The sequence below is a fragment of the Numenius arquata genome, chromosome 6, assembly GCF_964106895.1.
Source record: "Numenius arquata chromosome 6, bNumArq3.hap1.1, whole genome shotgun sequence".
Classification (NCBI taxonomy): domain Eukaryota; kingdom Metazoa; phylum Chordata; class Aves; order Charadriiformes; family Scolopacidae; genus Numenius; species Numenius arquata.
Window position 1 is genome coordinate 13,821,007 of NC_133581.1, and position 25,531 is coordinate 13,846,537.

Genomic DNA, 25,531 nt, shown 5'->3' on the forward strand with positions numbered 1-25,531 from the left:
CAGGAGCAAAATGCTGCATGCAGCACGTGTCTATCGCACCACAGCTCCTGCAGCATAAAGGTCCAGACAGCGAGCCAGTGGCACTGGGATCGGGTAGGAAGAGGTGGAAACTGTTGGCCAGCAACAGAAAAGTAGACAAATGAGTATCTTGGGACAATAGGAGCCTTGTCTGTTCCTGCCCATGCAGCACCCACCCTCTAGATAACTAACCAGCCCCACAGAGGAAAAAGGTCCTCTTGTCTGGGGATGGCTCAAGTTCCCCTAAGAAGAAGAAACACAAGAGGAGTGAGAAGGACCCCTCTCTGCAGGAACAGCCAGCTCCGGCTGGGTTGAACTCAGAAAGGCATATCTTGGGGTACCCTTTGGTTAGTACCCAACTTGGCTCCCCCAGTTTCCCCGGACAGCACCTAGGAGCTTGTACCGGAAGGGGAAAAGTAGAGGCAACCCCCATCTGTCCTCTGTCACATGTGGTGTATCACAGGCCACTAATTATATCCTCTAAAGTTTTATCTTTTCCAGGGAAAAGTGATACGGCATCCTTTTCCCCCCTCATTTTTCAAGACAGAGGGTAGAGCAGCACAGGTGCAATAGTGTCATCTCTGCAGGCCAGTTATGGGCGAGGGACAGTCCATGTTGGGATGAAGGAAGAAGAATCATTTTCCTTCTTGCTTTTCAATTCCCAATGGGACATCGATAAAAGCTGCTCATACAGTTCCTTCTAAGACACAGCTCAAGGGAACAGCTTGAGTGATCCCAAACAACCAAAACCAGATAATTCCAGAGTATCTCCTTTATTAGTAAGCCACTTAATTTACATGATCAAATATAATGATCATCCTTCTGCATTCATTTAGCCCTTGCAACACCTTTGCAGGCACACACCCTTATATATCAGCTGAGCAGGAATGAAGGGGAAGGCGGCACCACAGCAAAAACCAAACCTGCAGGGCTCTCTTTAGCAAATCTGGGAGAAGGAGCTGTGAAAAATGTATTAGAAAAGCAAGCAGTAGGGCACCTTCGGGAGCCAACAACAAGGGGGCACCAGGAAGAGAAGATAAAAGGAAGAGAACAGGCACGCTGCTGGGACCCTGTCCCTGCTCTCCTTCCCAATGGGACATGTTATTAGCAGGGTGACACAATGCTGTCACAAGCATGAATATGCATCAATCATTATGCAGCAGATATTCAGGGGCATAATGCTGATTTACAGACCTGGCAGCTGCAACACCAGCTAGCTGCAACCTAGAGGAACAGGGACACCAAGCATGGCTGCCAGAGAGGTCTGGAGAAGACCTCCAAACCCAGTCCTGCAACAGCCAAGGTGAATGAATTAGTCACAACCAGGTCTGAAGCCAGGCAGAGCCAACCCATACATTGTGTGTGCAATAATGAGCAACCATCACACAACACTGACAGAAACAGAGGTCCAAAGTTTATGTCGTGATATTTATGTTTGGATCAGCAAACTTTGCTAAATTTGGGTCTTGGATTACCCAAACCTCGCTTTCCTGTTCACAGTAAATCTCAGCCACAGTAGGCCTGTTAATGTGATGCTCATGTTCGCTCCCTCTGCAGCAGCCTGGAGCTTTAAAAAAATCCAAGTTATGTTGCTGTGGGTGGGTTATTTAAATGCATCACTGTCACAGCACAGATCTGCTGCAAGACTGAAGATGTACAGATTACACAGCTCTCCATACTGAAATGGGAAGAATCTCCCTCTTTTGGCTCTGGAGCAACAAAGGGACAGCGCACAGGGACTCATCCTGTCTGTCCTGCAAGCGTCACAGCATGGATGCAGAAGACATGCTCCTTCAACTCCGAGTAGCCTCCATGCAGGTTCATGTACACATGGCGTAGCAGATCAAGGAAATAGTAACTCCACCCTGCAACAAGGAACCCACAGCAATTAAGTGACTTGCTGACGGTCACACAGGAAACTTACAGGGGATTTCTGCTCCCCCACATTTGAGCTTTTGCCACAAGACTGTACTTCTCATCAATGGCTGTGGTTGATTATGCAGGGGACAGGAGCACAACACCTACTTCATCACCTCCGTCACAGCCTTCAGCATCTGCTGGCAGACCTGCACAGTCAGCAGAAGCAGGGGGGGTTTCCTTTCAGAGCTTCCTTGGGAGCCCACAGTGATGACAACATGCAGGACTTGGGTGGGCTCACAGCCAGCATCCACAGGCACACTAGGGCTGAAGAGAAACCACAGACAAGCAAGACACCAAGCCTATATGAGATGTGGCTCCACCTCAACACTGAAGCCTGACAAGGTAACAAATAAGCCAAAGCCTCTGACAGCAGAGTGGTTGAGGTCTCTCTGATAATGCCTAAAGGCTAAGTGTACGTAGGTCTTCTTGAAATCCCTCAACTGATCCCTAGTCTCTCAGGTTGTCCCAGGCAGAAGCAATGAGTAGATCCAGATCTGGCCTTGGTGCTGCACTTTATGTGGCCATCAAGTTCTAGAGATCCTGCTCTACCTTGGTTGACCTAGGTTTGACTCAACCTAGGTGTTTCCCTACACAGATCAACAAGAAAAAGGCAACACAGGTCTCTGATCCTCACTTGTACCAGCATGACAGCACCAGCAAGTGCTCCCCCAGCCTTATTAACCAGATTTGCTTGTTTGAAAGAGGTATGGATAAGAAGCACACAGTTCCCTGAGCGTCTGGGATGAAAAATAACTATGGAAAAGAGAGTCAGAGGGTTCATGAAGTGAATGGACAAAAAGATGCAAGGGAGCTTGGACACAAGCTTGCAACTGCAATCAGTAACAAGCAAACCTTCAAATTTTTAGAGAGAACATCTTTAACCAGGAGAATAACTCAGCCAGAGACCAGCACCTGCCCACAGTTCGAATCATAAAATGGTTTCGGTTGGAAGGGACCTTAAAGATGATCTAGTTCCAACCCCAATGCTATGGTCAGGGACACCTCCCACTAGACCAGGTTGATCAAAGCCCCATCCAGCCTGGCCTTGAACACCTCCAGGGATGGGGCACCCACAACTTCTCTGGATAAACCATGCCAGTGTCTCACCACCCTCACAGTAAAGAACTTCTTCCTAGTAGCTAATCTAAATCTACCCTCTTTCAGTTTAAAACCGTTACCCCTCTTCCTATCGCTACACTCCCTCATAAAGAGTCCCTCCCCATCTCTCCTGTAGGCCCCTGTTAGGTACTGGAAGGCTGCTATAAGGTCTCCCCGGAGCCTTCTCTTCTCCAGGCTGAACAAACACAACTCTCTCAGCCTCTCTTCACAGGAGAGGTGCTCCAGCCCTCTGGAACATCTTCGTGGCCCTTCTCTGGACTCACTCCAACACGTCCATGTCCTTCGTATGTTGGCAGCTCTGAGCTGCGCCACTCCAGGTGGGGTCTCACAACAGCAGAATAGAGGGGCAGAATCACTTCCCTTGACCTGTTGGCCACACTTCTTTTGACACATCCCAAGATGCAGCTGGCTTTCTGGGCTGTGACTGCACAGTGCCAGCTCCTATTGAGCTTCTCATCAACCAGCATCCCCAAATCCTTCTCCTCAGGGCTGTTCTCAATCCATTCTCCACCCAGCCTGTATTTGTGCTTGGGATTACCATTACCCGGGTGCAGGACATTCCAGTTCACCTTGTTGAACTCCACACAGGGTTCACACAGGCCCACCTCTAAAGCTTGTCCAGGTCCCTCTGGATAGCATCCCTTCCCTCCAGCATGTTAACTACTCCACACAGCTTGGCGTCCTCGGCAAACTTGCTGAGGGTGCACTCAATCCCACTGTCCCTGTCACCAACAAAGATGCTAAACAGAACCAGTCCCAGTACTAACACCCGAGGAACGCCACTAATCATTGCTCACCACTTTGACACTGAGTCATTGACTGCAGCTTTTTGAGTCCAGCCATCCAGCCAGTTCCTTATCCACCAAATGGTCCATCAAACCCATATCTCTCCAATTTAGAGACAAGGACATGGTGCAGGACAGTGTCAAACGCCTTACGCAACTCCAGGTAGATGATGTCTGTTGCTCTCCCCTTATTCACCAATGCTCTAAGCCCATCATAGAAGGCCACCACATTTGTCAGGCAGAGTTTGCCCTTAATGGAGCTGTGTTGGCTGTCACCAATCACCTCCTTATTTTCCATGTGCTTTAGCAGAATTTCCAGGAGGACCTGTTCCATGATCTTGCCAGGCACAGAGGTGAGACTGACTGACCTGTAGTTCCCTGAGTCTTTTTTTCCTCTTTTAAAAATGGGGATTACGTTTCCCCTTTTCCATCAGCAGAAACTTCACCAGACTGCCATGACTTCTCAGATATGATGCATAGTGGCTTTGCAACTTCATCCGCCAGTTCCCTCAGGACCCGCAGATGAATCTCATCAGGTCCCATGGACTTGTGCACCTTCCAGGTTCCTTAGATGGTCCTGAACCTGGTGGTCTTCTACAGTGGGCAATTCCTCATTCTCCCAATTCCCCGACTTTGCCTTCTGCAACTTGGGTGGTATGGCTAGAGCCATTGCCAGTGAAGACTGAGGCAAAAAAGTCATTGAGTTCCTAAGCCTTCTCCATATCCTGGGTGACCCAGGTCTCCTGTTCCCTTCTGGAGAGGGCCCATATTTTCCCTAGTCTTCCTTTTGTCACCAACATACTTAGAGAAGTTTTTCTTGTTGCCCTCCATCTGGGCTTTAGCTTTCCTAACCTGATCCCTGGCTGCTCAGACAATTTCTCTGTATTCCTCCCAGGCTACGTGTCCTTGCTTCCACTCTCTCTAGGCTTCCTTTTTTTGTTTGAGTTTCTCCAGGAATTCCTTCTTCATCCATGCAGGTCTCCTGGCATTTTTGCCTGACTTCCAAGTTCAGGGGTGATGCATCCTGACAAAGAAGGGGTGATCCTTGAACATTAGCCAGCTCTCCTGGGACCCTCTTCCCTCCAGGGCTCTATCCCATGGTACTCTGTCTAGCAGGTCCCTGAAGAGGCCCAAGTCTGCTCTCCTGAAGTCCAGAGCAGTGAGCTTACTGTGGGCCCTCCTTACTGCCCTAAGGATCTTGAACTCCAGTATCTCATGGTCACTGCAGCCAAGGCTGCCCTTGAGCTTCAACCTTGAGTTGGTACTACCTTGGCAGGTACCTGGCAACCAGACACAGCTGGTGCTTACAACACCCACACACAGGATTTCACCCTACTCTTCAGCACCTGGATTCTCCTTAGAGTACACAAAAAAAGAGAGCATGCAAAGTACAGCCCAAAACGTCTGCAGCATGAGCTGGAAGAGTCACAGCTTGGGGAAAGTAAAACATGGCAACATGATCCCAGGAAGTGCCTACAGAGCAGCTGTAAGAGTCAGCAATCATAAAGCACAAGGAGGAAGGAGGTGACAGAGTTGTTTCTTCCTCCTTGGAGATCTGGCTGCCATGAGGAATTGCACATGGTGGTGGTGGGCACTGGCACAGAGAACTTGCTCTTGGGATCAGTAACTTCTGTCTTCCCAGGACACTCCACTAAGAGACAAAAAGCATCCCCTTCTTTCCCCTACCACTGGCTCCTAAGGACACGTAGAGCCTCTTCCTAAGGAGTTTCTGCAAGGCAGGGGGGGACACACAAAAATAAGTCTGCACATCATACTTATAGCAGTCTCTGGGTTCATCCATCCCAGTGGAGGTGCAAGAACCTGTTAGACAATGCCTGGGGACCACAGCTGAGGAACTACTGCAGCAAAGATCAAGCTGACTCATGGTTCTCTGGCTTTGGTTTAAAATATAATAAATAAATACAACAAAACAAAACCTGAATCTCCCTTGAGCCCACTGGGAAAAATCCAAGCACCTGCCTTCAATCCCCTAGTGTATAATAATACAACTTTATTATTGTAAGTAAAATTTATGATGTTTTCTGTATGCTATTAGATTGGGGAAGTTGGGAAGATCTGTTACATGACCTACATCACTCTGCAAATCACCGATTGCTGGGAGCATTTCATGCTATCACCCTTCACCATCAGACCCCAGCAAACCAGTCCTGACCTTTTATTCTATTGGTTACCACTTGTGCTCAACATCTGCCCTCTCAAACACCAGCAAAGACACAAGAACTGAAGGTCTGACACATAAGCCATGCTTTCTAGAAAGGGGGTTGAAAACTGGGCCGCAGGGCACCAAAACCCTCATACAACTATCTCCCAGGCTACAGCAAATACCCCTAAAGGGGCTCCAGGCAGGGCTGGTGGGACACAGAGATGGAACATGCACCAAAAGAGCACAGTCTCTTGCTCAAACTAGTGGCTTCATCGCTTTTATACACCTTCAGGGTTTTTTTCATCTGATACTACAATCACAAATTTTAACAACTATGAAGTCACTGTTCAAGTGGTACGAGCCTGGTCCTATGCGTGGTCTGGTGTTCCTCTTCAATTCTGCTCACCCACACAATTTGTTGGTGGTGCCTTTGCTGACCATTCAAGACTGCAAGAGTGTTTGAGTAATGCTAAGTGTCACAAGGCTGTTGGGATTTTTTTTTTTTCCTTTCCCCCAGTGGTTAGGAAAAACCAAGCAAGGATACGGGCAGGTAACGTGAACTGGCACTGTTAAAGATGATCCAGTCTCATCAGATGATGCAAGCTTCCCCGCTCTTGTCACGACATGATCTGTCTTGTGAGCTTTAAGTCGGACTCAGGAATTACTCATAAGATATCGAAATGATCCCCCTGACAAAACAGTCAGTAGGAGCAACTACAGAAAGTCTTCACTTTTGAACAAGCAGCTCTGTCAAGAGTTTTGGTGGTATTTTTTTTTCTTAAAGGCAGTAGAGAATCACCAAAGTATCTGCAGTCAGGGGCTCTACTTTATGGGCCTATTTCTCCTCAAATCCTCAGTAGGACAAAATTTTCTGTCCTTAGAAGAATAAATTCAGCAATTAAGCTTGAACTCTGAGTTTTTACAGTCTTGCCAGTATCGTGAGATCTCAAACATGATCACGTGCTTTCACAGGAGCCTGGCAGAGAGACAAGCCATCAAGTGATATTTCAGAAAGGGGTGATGTGCTGATAAAGTCTCCCTGCTTCAGTTTGACAGCAGTGGTGCTCACCAGTGCTTTTTCTTAGGGCTCCTAAAGCATGCACAGCAGTTTCTCACTCTTGGAAGTCATTCACACCGAACTGTAAATAAACTGCTGTTTGATTTCCCCCTTAAATCCTCTTATTTTCAGAAAGCAAGTCCCCAAGGACCATGTGTGTCCCTACAATTAGCCTTCAAGGCCACAACGTGGTGTAGTGGGTACAGTTCCTACACAGTGCTCATTGTTCACACACAGGAACTTCAACTGAAAATATAAATTTATTTTTTTTAAATAAATGAATCAAAAGTTTGCAAAGAGCTCTTTTAAAAACAGAAGAAGACCATGGAAAACCACCAGCTCACATGTCAAACCGGCCAACTTCAACCTGAAACACTACTTAAACAAAAAGAGATGCTGCAGTGTTTTGCAGAGGGCGAGTATATTAACCCAAGAGGAAAATTCATACTCCAACAGCAAGGAAAGCACTAAGCTCCAAAAGCTGGAGATTATCAACTTACCCTCACAATCCATCCTTAAAAACTTGGGGTAAAGGTTGTCTCATTGTAAATTAATTCTTTCCATCAGAGGTTGATTAGGATCTAGGATCCGAACTCAAACCCCTACTAACCACAAATATTTTATCATCTCATATAATGATTTTTGCCTTTCACCTGCACACCTAAGATAGCACAGAGAAGGTGTAAGACCTGCATTGAAGAAAAGTGTATTTTAAGTTAGTATTTCTTACCCAAATGAAGATCAACCATAAAGAAGCTCTTCCAAGTGGTGGTTGCCATTCCACAGCCTTCATCTGCCCTTCCACATATTTTTCATCAAATTAGGAACACGCAATGTCAACTCAAACAGGAAATCTGACTTCAGATTCAAACTCTGATCAGATACAAAAATTCATGTAGTTGGGCTTCCCCCCACCAAAAGACTTCCACACAGCTGCAAGGTCCAAAGACGACACCCATGTGATTGGCCAAGATCACTGTGAAACACATAGCTGATGGCTCAGGTTGAGTTTTATAGGGTGACAACTCCTCCACGCCACTTTAAGCAAGTGCTTCTTCTGTTCCACAGCACCAAAGGAATCGCTGTTTTGAAGAGCACCAAAAAAAAAAAAAAGCAAGTTCAAAGAGTACTCTAGAAAATGAACCACCACAGGTTTCATAAGGTTTACTCAAAGTTTTGTCACTGTACCTAAAGATGAATTGTGCTCTCTAGGTCTAAACTAGATATCTCTTATTGAACCTATACTAAAATGGAGGGAATCTACCCTGTAAAGGAGCCAGTTGTCATCCAGTAGCTCAGGAGAGAATGAGCATGAGTGTCTCCATGAGCTGTATCTCCACACCTGTGACAAGCATACTTTAAACAGCCCTCTTGAGATAACGTTGCCTTAGCTAAACAAGGTGGAGAAAAGATATTTATTCGCAGTGCACCAGGTTCAGATTCCTTTGACAGCATCCCGTGGGGTGAACTTTGCTGCTCTTGCATGATGTGGGCGAGGATATGGCAGAGCAAGGCAGGTCTAACATCTCCCAGCCACCGCCGAGCGAGTGTGGGAACGCACCAGGGAAGGAGGACCATGCTGCTCAGCTGGGCTGGCATCCACTTCGACCAGACCCAGCTCGCAGGCTGGGTACCTGCAGCACTACACATTGCCTGTGCCTTGCCTGCAGCAGCCACAACACCAGCAGACAAAAGCTTCATCAATCTCTCCAAAGCTGAGTTTGCAGCAACATGTTGCTTCTTAAGGAAAGAACCACAAAGTGCTCCTTTCAAAGTAGCCAGCTGCTGAGGAACAACAACAGGGAGAGGGGAAAAAAACCACCTAGCACCACTTCCCTTTCTTTCTCTCACACAGAGCTGAGAAGCTTATATTAATTGCAAAGCATGAGAATCTGAACAAACACCCTCCTTGGGCAACTGGGGCCAACCCCAGGAAAATATTTGCATCTATGGGATGCGCGAGTTGTGCAACCAGCAAAATATCAAGCCAGATAAGGCAGGAACCTTTCACGAGGCTCTACAGAGACACTCTCGCAACTCCACGATGCTGACTCAGGCTAAGACAAGTTGCTTTAATTTTCTCTCTTGCGCTCTACCCCTCACAGGGGAAATACCAGCCAACTTCATAGCCAGTTTGAAGCCACTAGATGGTATTCGCTGAGCTGAACCAGAAACCAAAGCAGCCTTTGCTGGAGCACAGGAGGCAACTGGGGTTGCCTGTGATGGGAGTCTTCTTTCCACCCCAAAGGAAAAGTCTTAGGGAAGTTCTTAGTGCAACAAGGTTAGCTCTGCCCTGGACACGATACGCAACTTCATCGTATTACATGATTTCCCATGCCTAAGGCGTGATATAGCTTTGTCTGCCTAGATTTAGTTATATGTTATTAGAGAATTAGGGAAATTAGGAAGGTCATATAGTTACAATACCTTTGTGAAAGAGACTGATGGATCCTGGTTTCTCCCATCAGCTTTCCAAGACCCATACACATGCCTGTTCAACCAGGAGAGCAAACAGTTGAGCGACACCACTGCACGTCTCCCAGAGACCTAGGGACCGTCTCCTGCTGACAAGGCAGCAAGCCTACTGCCAGTGACAAAAATTAACAAGTAAAAAGCACTGTTTTGCCGGTGCACATCCAACTGGCAGCAGGCTGATCTCAGGAAAAAGCCAGTACAGCACAATACCATCCCTGCGGTTCTTCGGGCTGAGGGTTTTGCACATGAATAACAGAGCCCAGCAAAGCACTGCAGGTACCATTTTGCAAAACAAAACCCTGCATTAACATCTCCCCCTTTCTGACTTGTTTTTGCCAGGTGGAAGGAGTAACAGAAGGAATTACCTTGGGTGAGCAGGCAAAAGGGGCAGACACATGCTCGCTGTTTGGTGCCACTCTCAATGCACTTGTTGACCAGGCAAGAGGCTACGGGCAGCAGAAACACCAAGAAGCTGCGAAGACCCGGTGCTGTGCCGGATGCCTCTCTGCTGGGACACTCTTCAAACACAGACACTATTTATCGTACCAAAGTTCAGAGGGGAAGGACAACAAGGAAAGTATGAGAGCAAAGCATATGCTGTGGGTCTTAACTACAAGGCCCTGATAGACCTTTCTTCATGACTTAAAAGCCTCCTGAAGGTTTTCATGCACCCTCTCTTGCCCCCTTTGTCCCCTAGAAGCACAAGTTGGAAAACAGAAAAGATTGTGATGGGCACATGTAGCCGGGAAAGAGATCAGATGCATCATGAAGTGAGGAAAATAAATGACATAATGGAATATAAGGTATTTTTTTGCCTCTGTCTGTAGCATGGTATGTGTGCTTCCCACCAAGGGTCAGTAAGACATTTTTCCCCTAATAAATTCCCTGCTATTGCAAAGTCTGAAGCAACTGTAGTGCACACAGAAGACTTCCAGTGACTCTCCAGAGCTAGCCACCATTTTACGGCTGTCTGAACTGATGGGAATTACAGCATGAGTGTCAGTAACACAAAAAAGTGGGGTACAAAACTGATTCTGGTTTTCTTCAGAGTCCTAGGATTTAACGCTGACTACACAGGCACGAGGCAGCGGGTAAAAAAAGCCTGGCATGGTACCCTTCCCTGCCAAGTAGGCTTGCAACCAGCTGCCAGCACGGGGACTCAAAGGCTGAGTTCAAGCTCTGCGGGCTCTTGCTGCAGACAGGTTTTTCGCTCCTGAAACACCTGGTGTATCACATTTCTGCCACCGGGCTAATTCTTCCCCAGCAAAAGGCATGATGGAACAAGTGCTCCCAATCAAAGGGGAAACTCAGCCAGGCAAGAAAATCCTCCCTGGGCTACCAGGCTTTATTCCTTCCAGTCGGCTCAGCTTTGTTTTTGCAGTTCTTTCAATAACAGATCTGGGTCTCCTCCAATCTTCTCCCTGCAGACCATGCCGGGGTCTTCAGAGTAATCGTGAAGGTTTAGCTCAAGTGGGGTCCAAAACTACAGAAACTGGCTCCATCACCCCCAAAGCCCCATTACGACATGTAATAGCACTCTAGTGTTAGGAAAAAGCTCTTTTTCCCCTAACAGAAAGGGGTTTACCCACTAAGCCTAGAACGCCCAGATGTCAAGCCCATGTAGAGGCACCACAGGGCTCCTGCTGCTATCATCTGTTAATCCACAATCTGCAGTTCCCACACCCTTGGTCTCAACTCCAAATTTAGAAGTCTCATGTCTTTACTCACTGCAATGCAACAGAACTGCTGTTCGGGCACACGCATGAGGTCAGGAGCTCCTGAGAAGTATTCAAGTAACCCCTGATCTATGCTTAGAAGCTGCTTGGCCTCAGTATGAAAGGATGAAATAGAGACAAAACTGCCACAAACTTACCTACACGTTCTGCCTTCACTTGATTAAAATGCCCCTTGGTCCAGAGCTGGGACAGGCTTGAAGCTCTGTCCTAACACCTTTTCTAGGAGCAGCTCTGAGAGGTGTTTAACTCTCAGTTGCTGTCTGGATGATGTCCCTCCAGCTCTTGGCCAGCAAGGAATCAAAATAAAGCATAGCTTCCTCAGAAAAGGAAGAGGCATAGGTTTACCAAATGAGATAGCATGCAGCTAAGACAAGGACAGACTACATTCAATGCTGTCTTACTCTCTTTTTGTGCAACCCCAACGTGCTCAATGTAGCTAGTCAAGATGGGATTCACCGCACCTACAACACAGACGTCTCCATGACAGCCTCATCCAGAGCCTCTTTTTCATCAATGAGAAGCGACAGGCACAATCTGTCTGACCTGTTTCAGGTATCTATCTGCATTAGGATAAGATGAAAGTATTCCTTTCCTCTGCTGCCTATACAGGGGGGCTGACGGTAAGTGGCTGGGATGTTAGAAGTCAACACCTGGACAGGAGAATTGCACCCTGACATTCCCCATCTTGCACTCAGCTTGTAAGCTTTTCAGAGAGGGACTATCTCACACTGCACCTAACATGAAAGCACTTCCAGTCCCCAAGACCCAAAGGGAACGCTACACTTCAAGTGGTAAATGAGAAGCCCATGCGCTGAAGTATCTAACACCAAGAAAACTTCACAACATTTTCGCAGTAACAATATTCCAAGTGGATCCAAGTCATTTTGGGGGCTGCCTGGAGAAGGCAGGTCTTCACAGGAGAAGAAAAGGAAATGTCCAGGCACCAAATGCTTTGTACCATGAGAATGGCATCGCCTGGAGAGCCTGTAAGGCTCACTTCATGCCCACCAAGAGGGGCACCAGGACAGTCAGGGAGGGGCAAGGACAAGGACAGAGCACCCAGACTGCACATGTCTTCTAGCAGAGAGACTTGGGATTTACAGACCAACGTTGAGGATTCTTCTTTTTCGTGAAGTCTGATATACGATCCTTTGGGGCAGGCAACACGGAAGCTTGATGCAAACAAATGCAAAATAATGAGTCTAGGGGCAGGAAGCCAAAGCAGACAGCACACATTAAATAGAGCTATCATGCTGCTAGGCTGGCCAGGGGACAGACTGAGGAGTCACCCAAGACTTGTGAAGCCATCAGCCCTTGTGCTACAGCAAATAAGAAAATTAAGCTCAGACATGGATTGCAGGCAGAATAACTTCCTTGACCACAGGATGAATGATGAATAAGTTGTTACAAAGGCTCTCAAACCAAATAGGGAATGAAAAAAGAAAGCATGGAAGACACTGCACAACATTTACACACAGTGGGGACTGAACTGAAGCATTCAGAAGAAAACAAGAAGTTCCAATTAGCTACCTGAAGGGGTGAGTTGACAGTGGCAAAGCTTTTTCTTCCACCCCAGCGCACAATTGTCACTGAGTTTGCAGGCTCTTGCCTCAGATTTTAAATGTTATCCCTTTGTGTTCTAATCCCAACAGATACTTACTTCCATTGCCTCCGCAGAGCAAGCCACACTGAGAAAGTATCACTGGTGGTTGTCCACCTCCACACATTGGCTGCCAGTCACATCCCAGCTCCATAGCATGAGCTGTTTGATTATTTTAATCTGTTTTGTTGGTGGTGGCGTTTTGACTTTTTTCCTTTTTCTCCTCCCTGGGATTTATTCTGAAGTTGCTTTAAGCTGTGAATTTAATAAACTCATTCTAGATGCAGACTTTGAAATAAAGGAGATGAAAACCTGAATTGACCTGAGAGATGCTGTACTGCCTGTCAGCCCATGGTCAGTGCCATCAACTTCAACAGAATTTGAACAGGACCTCATAATCCTGCTGCAAAGCAATAGCAGGGCTTGTGAAAAACCACGCACCTAGTAGCATGCTCTAAAAAAGCCCAGTCCGCTGGTAGGCACTCATCTTCCCATCTCTTCACAAGGAGCACACTTCAGACAACACTCCTCTTGAGGACCCTAACCAGGGCTACAGAAGCAACTCCATACCTCTCTCTTTTCAAATTGTACATCTTCCTCTAAAACTTGGGCAGCCTTTCATTTGCCTTTTCAAGAGCATCCTGCAGTTGCTTTGTTTTCTCTTTAAAATGGTAGAGATTGCAGGCCAGCTTTACACAGCTGAATTTGCAGCCATGGATTGGTGACTATAACGTTCAGCTAGCTGCCTGGGACTTTAGAAGTCCCCAACCAGGGATTATAAAGTACAGGGACCTATACCTTACATGCTGTAATCCTCCACCTTTTCTTCTGCATCCTTGTCATCTCTAAAGCTGGCCAGTACCAGAGGGTCTTTCCTACAACCTGCCTAGGAGAATTACCACCAAAACCTCTCTTGCTGCCACAGAAAAGACACATGCAAGGGCTCATCAACAACTGTCCTGTTCAGAAGATGTGAACAGGCTACAGCTCCCTTAGAGTCAAAGGAGAAAGAAGATGAACCTAAATTCCAGGCATTATACTTCCACACAGGCATCTTCCATCAGCAGTTTCATCTGAGCAGCCTCCCTTAACTCACCTCCTACCCAAAACGGGTTTCTCATCCACTCCATGGTTGCTCTGAATTACCCCAGAGGTGACCGTATTTCAGCAACAAATTAAACTGTCACAATGCATTCCTTTCTACGCTATTTTTTAAAATATGTGAGCCCTGGCTGCCAGAGAATTGTTTTGGAAAGATTAGATTAGGTGCCTCGGAAACTGCTCTGAGAAAAAGTAAAGAGTTTTTTTGCTTCTTGAAGAAATCTACTTTTTTTTTCCTGGGAAGTTTTTTTTTTTTATATATATATATTATTATTCTCAAAGGCTTGGTCAATTAACTGCATCTTGTTTTTCAGATCTTTCCACAAGAAGTGCCTCAGCATGGGTGACCAAAAGGGAGATGGCTCATTTTGCAATCATCTGCTGCCAACACAAATCAAGATCGTAAAGCCCTCTAGTTTTTAAATCAGTCCCCATCCAGAGGGTTATAACATCTCTTTTCAATTGCCCAAATTTTCTCAGTATGGTTTTTCCAACCCATAGTAAGCCAAGACACCCAGGATATCTATCCATTTCTGCAGACACAAGCCCCTCCTACAACCTTGAAAACTTACATGGAAAGGACTGCTATTCCAGCCCTCCATGTACATCACTTTTAAGACTGGATATCTAAAATACTAAAACAACAGACAAAACAACCTTACTTGAAATTACAAAAGGAAACAAAATCCCACCTTCTCAGGTTCATTGTGATGAGAAAGCATTTCACTCATCAGAAAATCAGATTAGCAACATGTCAACAGTTGGGTGCTGAATCTTTTGACACTCATCAGTTACCAAAGGAAGAGGGAAGCTGATCTTGTAGTCAAAGCACCAGACCAGGACAACAATTTCTGTTCTTAACTCTTCTCCAGGCTCCTCTCCTCCTGTTAACGCGGATTTCCATTCCTCAGTTCCCAAGTTGCAAAACAAGAGGTCATAATAATGCCTGTCCCTTCCCTGCCCAGTGTCTGCCCTGGCTATAGGCACTGGTAGATACTTGGGGTAGGGACTGATTACCCACAAGCAGTAAGAGCGATCATATCTACCAGCAAAACTCTGGAAAGGAGCAAGAAGAAAGAGAAACTCATGGATTAACTCACATTCCACAGCCAGAACCTGGCACTTGGGAGTGCAGTTTTTCCACTTTCTAGCAGGTATGAGGAGCAGCCAGGCCTGGACACTTCATAGGTTAGAAGAGAATGGCTGCTTGGGACATATCCCACAGAAGAACAGGAACAGCAAAGGTGTAAACTAATGTGGAGGAAGCATTCTCTCTTACCTGTACAGATTAATGCGTTCACCATGGAAGGAATGTGGAGTAGAGGACATCTTGTCTGGCCCCTGATAATCAGGTCCAGTAGTTGTGGGGATCAGATGACTAATTATTAAGCAAATGTTATTCAGGGTCTGGAAGTCCTAGCTTTCCTCCTTGCAGGACAACTGCCCAAATTCTTCCCTGGGATGGCAGATAGGAAATGATCTCAAGAAGAAAACCATGACAGTAGTTGCTGTAATCAGACAAGGCCATTTTCCTCCTATTTGCATCACCCTCGTGCCTGCTCCAGAACAGGGAGAGAACTGCTCTCACCCCACTGAGGCATTGCCTTAGACCCATACTGAACGGCTGCTGACACGGTCTGTAGCACCGTGGCAGGAGGACTGAGGTGGGCTTATGATAACACTCTGCCTAGGATCAGCCCTAAGATCCTGTAGTTTGTGGCGGGGGCGATAGCAAACCAATCTCTTGGAGGCCGAAGTTAAGCCATAGCGGAATGTCTGCAAAAAAGCACATTGCTGCAGCTCTAAATAACCACTGGCAGTGGTTCAAAAAACTTGTGTGCTCCAAAGAACCCTTCATCCTCTGTCAAGGATGACAGAAGTCATCACAAGATGACCAATGCTGACAAAATTCAGCACGGTCAGCAGGGAAAGGGCAACATTTACAAGGCAGCTAGCTGGTAGGCCCTCCAGTCCAACTGGAGGCTTGTGTCTATCACTGCATTTGCTCAACAGCCCCATGCAGATCACCATCTGCACACCAAATCCAGGCTGTGCTCTATACAGCCCTACCTCCCTGCACAGTCTACAGCTCTGTATTCTTGCTTTCCTTGAGCCTTGGTCAATGTTACTGGAGTTTGTGGAATGACTCCAGTCTCTGAATGACCAACTCAGATACATAAAGGGACAGTACTTTCAGAAGACAATGCTCTTCACACTTGAAAACATCTCTAATTAGGTGCCTGATGTCTTTAGCCACTGATCCTTCAATGCTGGATGTACTGCACAGATGGGGACACAGAACTGATCTAGCACTGGACAACATGCCTGTGTCGACTTTGCCAGCCACTCTCAGAAATATGTCCTGGTGTTGCCTCTGTGGTGGCCTTCTGGGATGCATACCGTGGCTTTTATCCCTTCTGCACAAGGAACCGTGGTACAATTGTGCCAACTGTACCAGATGCATATTGCACAGGGATCAGCCAAGAGATTTCCACCCTCATCCATCCACCTCCCTGCTCCGCGAGGTCTGCCACAGACCTGGTGAGACCCTGCACATGCCCCTGTGACTATGAGCCACATCAGCACGAGTAGAAACACTTTTCCAGATCTAGGTCTGACCCTCACACCTGTTTCCCCTCACCATCGTCATGCTGGTAATTTCTTTCCAGCACATGCGTTTCGAGAATGAATACCTTGACGTTTTGAAATTCAAGGGGGCCACCAGAATAGCCACAGAGTTGTCAGCTGCAACTGAGTACAGCAGAATGGAGGACATACATCTGTACTCCTAGGAGCAGAGAGAGCAGACCTGACCCTCAAAGACTGGGGTACAAGTCACAGCCACCACATCCCCCAGCAGAACGATGAAGCAGAAAGCGGAGCAAGGATTTGCGTGCACTTCCTCATCTATCAGCAGCTACAGTGACTGCCAGATGGGAGGTCACACCACCAACCAGCACAGCAATGTCCTCCCCCTGCCTAGCCCCTTAGAGCTTATCCTCATACTCCCTCCCACATCAGCGGAGCAAGAAGCCAGCACACGCCTGTCAAAGCGGGTCAGGGAGCAGACCACTTGCCCAAGGCTGCCTGCGTGGAAAGTGGGACAAGCCCTCCAGAAAAAGCCGTCTGGCCTCACATTATATCACGCAAATCAGGAAAAGGCCGGGAGAAACAAGACTGGGAGAAACCTTGCATGACCAAGGTTATACTATAAGGTTATACATTTAGCCTCTGCACACAAGCAGGGAGGCAAGGGGTGTGTGTGCACACACACAGGCAGGAGGCACCTCCTGCTTTCACCAGCATTTGTTGGGTCTGCCTGCTACAAAGCAGAGCCATCCTGTGCACAGCAGGAGCCTAAGACCATGACCCAAAATGAGCCATTGCATCAACAGACACGGGGGCGACAATGGAAAAGTTACTTACAGGATTAGCACACATATAAGCCAGGGTCCATCCCATATTTACCTCCAACAAACACCGATGTTTTAGTTACTTGTCATGCTCAACTACTGTTTTATCTATTTATCATACCAACCAAAGCCTGGTTTCTTAAGTCCAGCCTTCTTTTTCTGAAGGATGAATTCCACTCCCTCACTGTTGTACTGAAGTTAATTTAGTAACACTAAGCTCCCTGACATCTCTCTCCTGCTCCAGCAAAGCCAGCTGGAGGGAAGGATGCTACAGCCACCACAGAAATACAGGAGCTAGTGCCACACCAGGAGAACCACTCTGGCTGCTGCAGTGGATACCTGGGGTAGGACAAGGGACGAAATGCATCATTTGCAGAATACAATTTCATACATTGAAGCTTATTGTATAGACATAGTTTGGAGCAGGCTGAACAGAGCTGAATGCAAGCCACAGAACTGCTGAAGACAGCATGGAGCATCAGCAGACTCAACACTGATACTGGAGCAAGCCTACCCGACAGCAGCCTGTTACCCCAACAAACTGCTGATGAACGGAGCTCACCTCTCAGCAAGTCTTTAAGCAAGATCCCGACTTGCCTGGGGCAGAAGCCCTTGCTAGCCACACTCTCCTTTGGATATTTTTCACTGGTCTGCTTTTCTCAGGGGAGACGAACCCATGCACTCTTGCTGCCAGCCAGCCATGCTCCGATGCAGCCTGGACCGCCAGGATAGCTGACACTCCACCTTGCACAACGGCAGCCTCCACAATGCTTTTTTCCTCCAGTGTCCTCCTCGCTTCTCTTCCCGTAAAGTCTTACCCAGTGAGAACAGCAACTCGGAGCAGGCCCTGCATCCCTCATCTCACTCCTACTCCATGGCTTTTTAGATCTTGCTCCTCTCCTTCTCCCAGTAAGAGGATGGTGTCTCCTCATTTCACAGGCCTTCTCCCTCACGTCTGCTGTTCTCTCAAGGATGCTAAACAAGCAGAAGATGTATGGGCATCTTCCCAGAGACATTCCAGCAATGTCTCTTTTTTTGTATTTGTCAAGTTATTGCTCCCACACACACACATCTAAACTCAGCTCCTCTAGTTCTTGAATTTAACTTACATATGAGCAGTCTGATCTGCAATGGATTTAGCTATGCAAAAGGAAAAACCCACTTATAGTTTGGCTCACAGCACTGTATTATGCAAGTACCTGGGCTGCCGCTGCCTCTGTGCTGTCAGAGTGCCCCTCACACAGAATACCCTACCCTTTCAGCAGGCAGCTGGATATCTACTCAGTATCACTCCTGAAGCAGAGAGCCCAGTGAGATAAGACAACCAGCTCAGCCAAGACCACAGAGGGGGTCAGGACTCCCAGGTCCAGGGTCCTGCACTTTAACCACAAAGTCACCTTTCAGCACAGAGTTGAGCTGTTCTAAGAGCCCAGATGGGCACCATGGGCAGGTCGTGCATTGAGACACGGAGCACAGAAAGACTATTCTCTCTGTAGGAATTCAGGCCATTTTGCGTCACACACAGCAAGCTGTAAAACCATATTCCAGCAGTGAGAAGTTGATAATGAAGTTTTGCTTTTACTGAATCAGTTAAAGCATTAACATTAAACAGTGCTGGTCTCACATTATAGGGACGCCAAGAAATAGGTGGCAACACACAGAATAAAACAGATCTTGAAGCGTTTTCCTCCAGATATCTGTAATTATAAACCAAACATCATCAGCTTCCCTCTCTCCCTGTAGTAAATAATTAACTGCAAAAGAATATTCCTCTTGGCCCCATCTTCCCCAATCAATTTTGCTTCGCAACGACATGCTGCCTGGATTGCTCGCTGTGTCAGTGCACCCGAGTATTATCCAGAACATTTCACAAGACAGAGGAGCAGTGTAACTGTTAACTTCAGTACAGCAGAGACCTTTCCTTATGGGTACGAGAGGGCATCATCACGTAACTCTCAGTACTTAAAGCAGACAGCTATGACATACACAGCTTAGCTCATTCACTGCAGCAACATCACTGCAACCATCAGCAGAGGCGAATCACGCACTCTGAGCACTCCCATCACACTCCTCTGGACTGCCTGAGCTTTATTGCCAAGGCACAGCAAATTCCCTGCCCTGAAATACAAAGTCTCCTGTTCCTTCCATTGGTTTGAGAATATCCCCCTTCCCCGCCTCAATCTCATCCAGGGGAAAAGAGTAAGTCTTCTCCATAACAACACTTTCATTTCTAAGAGACTTTAATCTTTGAATTAAAGACCCAAGTTGAATATTGTGACTGCTCAGTCATGCACAATAACCTGTTCGCCTCTTGCCACTTACCCTCATCAACCTGACATTCATACAGACTCCGAAAGTAACAAGTCAGCCAGAAGACCTTCAGAGCCCTCATTCCTTTTGCCCTACTGAAAGAAACCTCCTGGACATAACCCCAGAGGGGAGGAAGGATGATGCCAGGAGGAAAGCAGGACTGCCTGGCAGGGAGGCTGCGCTTGGTCAGGCAGCACATGGAAGCAGGTTGCAAAACAGACACATAACCAATGAACAACTCAAGGTCTGCCATTTGATCCTAGTTGCTTTCGTAGTGTACAAAGTCAAATTCACTTAAAAAAAAAAAAAATAGCATAAGGAGAGCACAAGTGAAAGTTAGAGCTGGGAAAACCCTCCAGAATTGCAGGAACACCCTTCCTGCAACAGCCAGAAAACCTGGGGAGTGGCAGAGAAGCATTACCACCGAGCAAACATCTTCATACTCACGCACAGTTTGGGTTTAGTTTTATGTTTTTATGGGTTCAAACACATACCAGGTTTAGGTGAGCTGGCTATGAAGTGTTCAACAAAACCTCCACCAGAAAGGTGGAGAAAAAGAGGAAAATTATCTAATTTAGACTCAAAAAGCATGGAAAGAGAGGTTGAAGAAAGAGGCAGAAGAACGAACAAAAGGAAAATCATGACACAAAAGAGATAAAGAGTAATACAGGGAAGGGAAAAATTAAGTGGAACACATACTAAGGACAGTTCAGGAAAAGATAAACTATAAAAAGCGAAATGAAAACTGAAAGGGAAAGAGGAATGTGCCATGGCAGAGAAGTTGAACTGCAGTTGGCAAATAGATCATTTGTTTAATCTCATCCATATTTGTCAAATAATTTATTTGATTAATACTCTTTTGTCATCTTCAACCAGCTATAGAGCTGATCAAATATCATTTCATAAATATATTATTAGATTAATACAGGTAAAATTCAAATACGTTCAACATTCTTGAACGTATCTGCTGCTTGATAAGCTCTGGTTGTAAGCTTATGCTTCAAAAGCGTTAAAACAGAAAGCCCATACTAAAGTACAATTAGATAAAGAGTGCTCAGGGCACAATCATTTTGCTTTTCCTAGACTGACAAAAAGTACAGCAGCATAACACATCTTGAAAGAGAGGAGATGAGACATTTCTACCTTTTTCCTTCATCATCCTCCCACAAGGAACCCCTCTCTACCAGTGGTCCTTTTTGTCCTGGGTTTTATTTCCTTGAGTATTTCCCCCACATTCAACTTTTTTACTCCATAAAGCTTTTTTACCTGAAGAAAACCTAGGGAGCTCCAAGGGTAGCCTAGCAGGAAGGTAAATTTGGGGTGCACCAGCAGCAGGAGGGGCAGTGGTGGGTGCCATCTCCAGCCTGGAAGCAAACATTTATATTTGTGAGCTGAGCTTTGCTCCTCATGAGGGGAAGAGAAGCTAGGTGAAAGATGGCCATGTGCACAATGATGCCTCGGTACCTCTACTCTTCACAGGGAAGAGCTTCACAAGTACCAGCAGCCTTTTCTAAACTTCCCTAGGAGAACTAGGAAACAAAAGGTCCATCAGCAATTTTTTAGCCTGTTTTTTCCCCCCTCTCTGGCCCAACGCAATAGCAAGGGAGTCCCCTTGAGAGCCCTCAGACAGGGTGAAAGCCACCAAGGCAGACCATCTCCACAACTGCAGTGGCAGCTCTGCCAGAGAGCCCCATGAAGCAGCACCAGGCTCAATGAGGAAAGCGTGTCCATCACTTCCCAGGCCAACATCAGAGAAACCTGAGGTTACTCCAACCGCTGCTGTACCTCACCACTGATGACAGCCAAGAACCAAACTCGCCACAGAAGAGAACCACACCATGGGTAACTCCTTGAACCAGAAAAGAATTCCTCAGGTCATAAGTCCTGTTTAAATATTACAGCAATATCCCAAACTGAGATAATTATTGCTAATCACAAGATCATTTTTATGTAAACATGGAGGGTATTACCATACATACTTCATCTCTTTCTAATTAAGAGAAATAAGAGGTTCACTGAGACAAAAAAAAAAAAAAGACATACTGACAGCTCCCACCCCAAAGCAGACTTTTCTGCAGTGATAACACCCGTCAGCCTCCAGACCCACCGAGGAGACTGAACAAGGAAATCAATCAGCATCTGCCTCCCCGGTGCTGAAATGAAGCAGTTGGCACATTATTAATCACATAGGGAAAACATTTGACGAGGAGAAGGACCAGACACATGGAGAGGACACGCACATGGATTCAAAGTCATGGCTGTGTCACAAACACTTGGAAAAAATCCGGCAAATCACCCAAAATATTTTGGAGCTCTGTAAGGATAAACACATTGGCACTTCTGACCAGGAGAAACCAATGTCCACCAACATCCACCATACAACTCTGTGGCTAAACTCTTTAGTCAAACCTGCACAAAGCCTCATGTGCTTTTCTCTGTTCAAAACCAGTTCCTGCTCCAACCCAGACAAACCTACCCATGCCAACCAGACTGGGGTACACTGTGACAAAGCCCTCACCTGGAGCTTGTACCCCTTCTGCATCTCAAAGACCTACCCAGAAGCAACTTTGCCTGGTGCAGGCTAAAGAGACACAACTTAGGGCATGGAAATAGCCAATGGCTTGACTTGGGTCAAGCTATTCCTGCTGCACCATCCTCCTGCTTCCAGCTGTCCTAAGCATTTCTCCAGCCGCTCCAGAGTCTGCCAGTCCTCTCTGATTTCTCATCAGCTCTTTTGTCTCCAAGCACACTCCACTGTATGAGGCAATTAAAACGCATACCCAGCCAGGACCCACATAGGCCTAGCGAGCCACCAGGTGCACCTGGTCCCACCTGGGGTGAAGGGGTTGCATCCCCAGACCCTGCGACACCCTTGCACGGCAGGCAGGGCGCAAGCAGCCTCCGCAAGCCGCAGAGCCCCAGTGGCGAGCGTCCCTGGGAAGAAGGGAGGTGCCGCCAGCTCCGCAGAGCCGCACGCACGCAGGAACGGGGGACCTTGCTCACTTGCTCACAGATGCACGTACCTGCACCTCCGCCACCTGTGCGCCCCCTCCACACCTCGCCCCTGGCCTGCCAATGCTTGGCACTGCTGTGAAGCTGGTATCTCCTGGGGGTGCCGCTCTGATGGGGGGAAGCCAGAGCCTGGCAGGCACCTGCTTTGGCGAAGGGTGGGGGAGTCCGGGGCTCCCCCTCGGGAGCATCACAGGGGCACTGTGGGGGATGCAAGGGGATGAGAAAAGGCGGGTACAAACTGGGGGTGCAAGCAAGAGGAGGGAGAGGGGGCAGAGAAGGCTGCAGCTTGGGGACGCGGGGGAAGAGTGGAAGGGGAAGGAGGGGAAGGAAAGGGAGCTGCAGCTTGGGGGAGAAGGGCCGGAGGAGTGTGAAGGGAGCACGAGAAGACGAGGCCAAGGGATGGAAGGCAAAGGGGGTGCAGAGGCTGTGGCTCGGTGGTACCCCACTCCCCCCCAACCTCGGCGGCCAGCCCGGGGCTGGGGTCGGCAGGCAGAGCCCAGGCAGCGCCCAGGCAGCAGAGTCATGGCGCGGCCAGGCAAGCAGGGTGGTCCGCGCCACCGCCCCCAAACACTCCCGGGCCCGCCACCGCCCACCGGGCTGGGGGTCCCTCCCTCCCCACCGCCTCCCCCGGCGCACAGTGGGGGCACAAACTTCCCAGGGGGTGCAGCCGCCCCGCTAACAGGTGGCGGCGGCGCTGCCGGCCCGTCCCCGCCAAGCCGCCGGGTGCTGCCACCCTCCGCCCCCCGACGGCGCGTCCCACCACCCCAGCCCCAGCCCCAGCCCCGTCCCCGGCGGTCACTCACCGGCTCGTCCACACCGCCAGGCAGGATGCGCCTCCTGGATAGCGGGGCGCGGAAGTTTGAAGCGGGATAATAATATTTGTTTTTTCTTCCAACGGAGGAAAATCAAACGAGACGAGGCGCCCCCCAGGCGGGCGAATCCCCCCCCGCTGCTCCGCTCCTCCCTGCCCGGCCCGGCCCAGCCCAGCCCCGCCGGGGGCTTCAGCCGCGCGTCGGCCCGGCGGCGAGGTGAAGTTTCCACCGCGGTGGTGGAGGCGCCCCCGGTGTGCCGCGCCCGCCCCGCATTGGCACCGGGCGCCGGGGCGCTCTGCCGCCGCCGCCGCCCGGACAATGTGCGTGCGGGGGGAGCGGAGCGGAGCGGGAGCGCGCCCCGCCGGCGGCCGCGGCACACGCCCAGGCCCGGCGCCCCGCCCACCCGCCGCTCAGCGGCCGCCCGCCGCCCCTGATAGGTGGCCCCCGCCGCCACCGCCCTCCGGGTGGGCCGCCGCGCCTGTCAGTCAGGCGCTACCGCCCGCCCGCCGCGGCCTGGCCGCGGGGCGGTCCCTGGGGCGGCGGCGGCGGCGGGTGGCTGTGAGGGGGGAGGGCGATGCGCCGCCGCCTCGCCCCGGCGTGTGACCCCCGCCGGCTGCGTGCCCCTTCCCCCGGGAGCTGCGGGGATCGCGTCGTCCCCCCTTGGGGCTGCGTCTCTGCTTCCCGCCCTGCGACGGCCCCTCCTCAGGAGCTCCCCGCGCTCGGGTTGAGGGGAAGGCCTGGCGGCCGCTGCACTGCAGACGCCGGCCGCCGCCCGCCTGCTCCCCGCGGCCCGCTCTTCCCCGCGGCTGCAGGGCTGCTCTGCCCGAAGGGGGACCGAGAGGCGCCGCGGCTTCCGCGGTCGCCAGCGCGCTGGCGGCTGAAGCGGCCTCGACGCGGCAGGCGGGGTGGGAGATGACCCCAACCTTCCGGTGGCCCCGGGGCCTGCGAGCCGGCGCTCGCCTGCCTGCGGCCGGCCGCGGGAGCAGGGCTGCTGCCGTTGGAAGGGCAGGGGCCTGAGGTAACGCGGCAGGGAGAGCCCTGGCCGGGCTCTTGACCTGCAGGCAAGGCCCAGCGCCTCACGCCGTGGGTACTGCCCTGGGCTGAGCTGCCTGTCTCGGCTGCCCGCGGAGGCCTGGCAAACGGCGCCTTCGGGGCAAGGAAGACCAGAGGCTGCTGAAACGTGGTGTTTATTAGCAGTCACAGCCCCTAGCTGATAACCTGTAGGCTAAACCCAGCTCACAGGGAGCTTTTATCTGGCCCCAGAAATGCCTAGAAAAATAGACTTCTCCAAATTACTTGGGAGCTATTTAGGCCACAAAAGAAAAGACACCTAAATTGGCTCTGCATAAGACAGCTGGGGTGCAATTAGACTTAGCAGCAGAGATACACACCGCATGAACAGAATTACTCCAGTCACAGGCAAAGGCCTGAGCGTGGCTAGAGGGTCTGTCTGACCCTCTTAGGGGCCCACAAGGAGCACCGCTAAATCAGAGCTGGTACACCTTGATGGACTCAAGCTTTGTTCCATGAATTCAGTTGTGTCAACGCAGCACTTCCTGCCCTGTCACAGTACACCTGTGTTACCAGACATTTTCTACTATTGGGCACCGTGATTCCCCCTTTCCTTCGGAAAGTGGATAGTGGATTGCATAGTCATCTGATTATCCAGGAGCATGCAGAAGTTATCAAGCTTTGATGCACAATATGATGCCAAATAAAGTGTGCATTCCTGGTACTGGAAAAGCACTGTTCGCTCTGACCTATGTTTCAAGCACACTGCCACAATTTATTGTCTCCATTAGAAAAGTATCTAGTAATCTGAAAATGGATCTAGAAGTCATTGTTCTAGATACTACACTTGACACACAGTAAAAAGAAAGCTCATGCCCTGCAGAGCCTGTAGTGAGAGTAGGTTAAGCGAGTTCTAAGGATACCCATTGAGACAGTTGTGCAGGTTTTTTCACGTCTCATAGACATGTTGCACCAGCACAAACAAACCTGCCAGAGCA

General features: G+C 49.0%; 1 protein-coding gene across 1 annotated transcript in view; it reads right to left on the reverse strand.

Moving 5' to 3' along the window:
* Nucleotides 1-23,658, reverse strand: part of HRAS (HRas proto-oncogene, GTPase) — a 46,671-nt gene extending 23,013 nt beyond the window's left edge. Inside the window, exon 1 of the mRNA XM_074149946.1 lies at nt 23,514-23,658. The gene's annotated coding sequence lies outside the window, so the exon portion shown is untranslated. The remainder of the gene's footprint in view (nt 1-23,513) is intronic.
* Nucleotides 23,659-25,531: the final 1,873 nt, after the last annotated feature.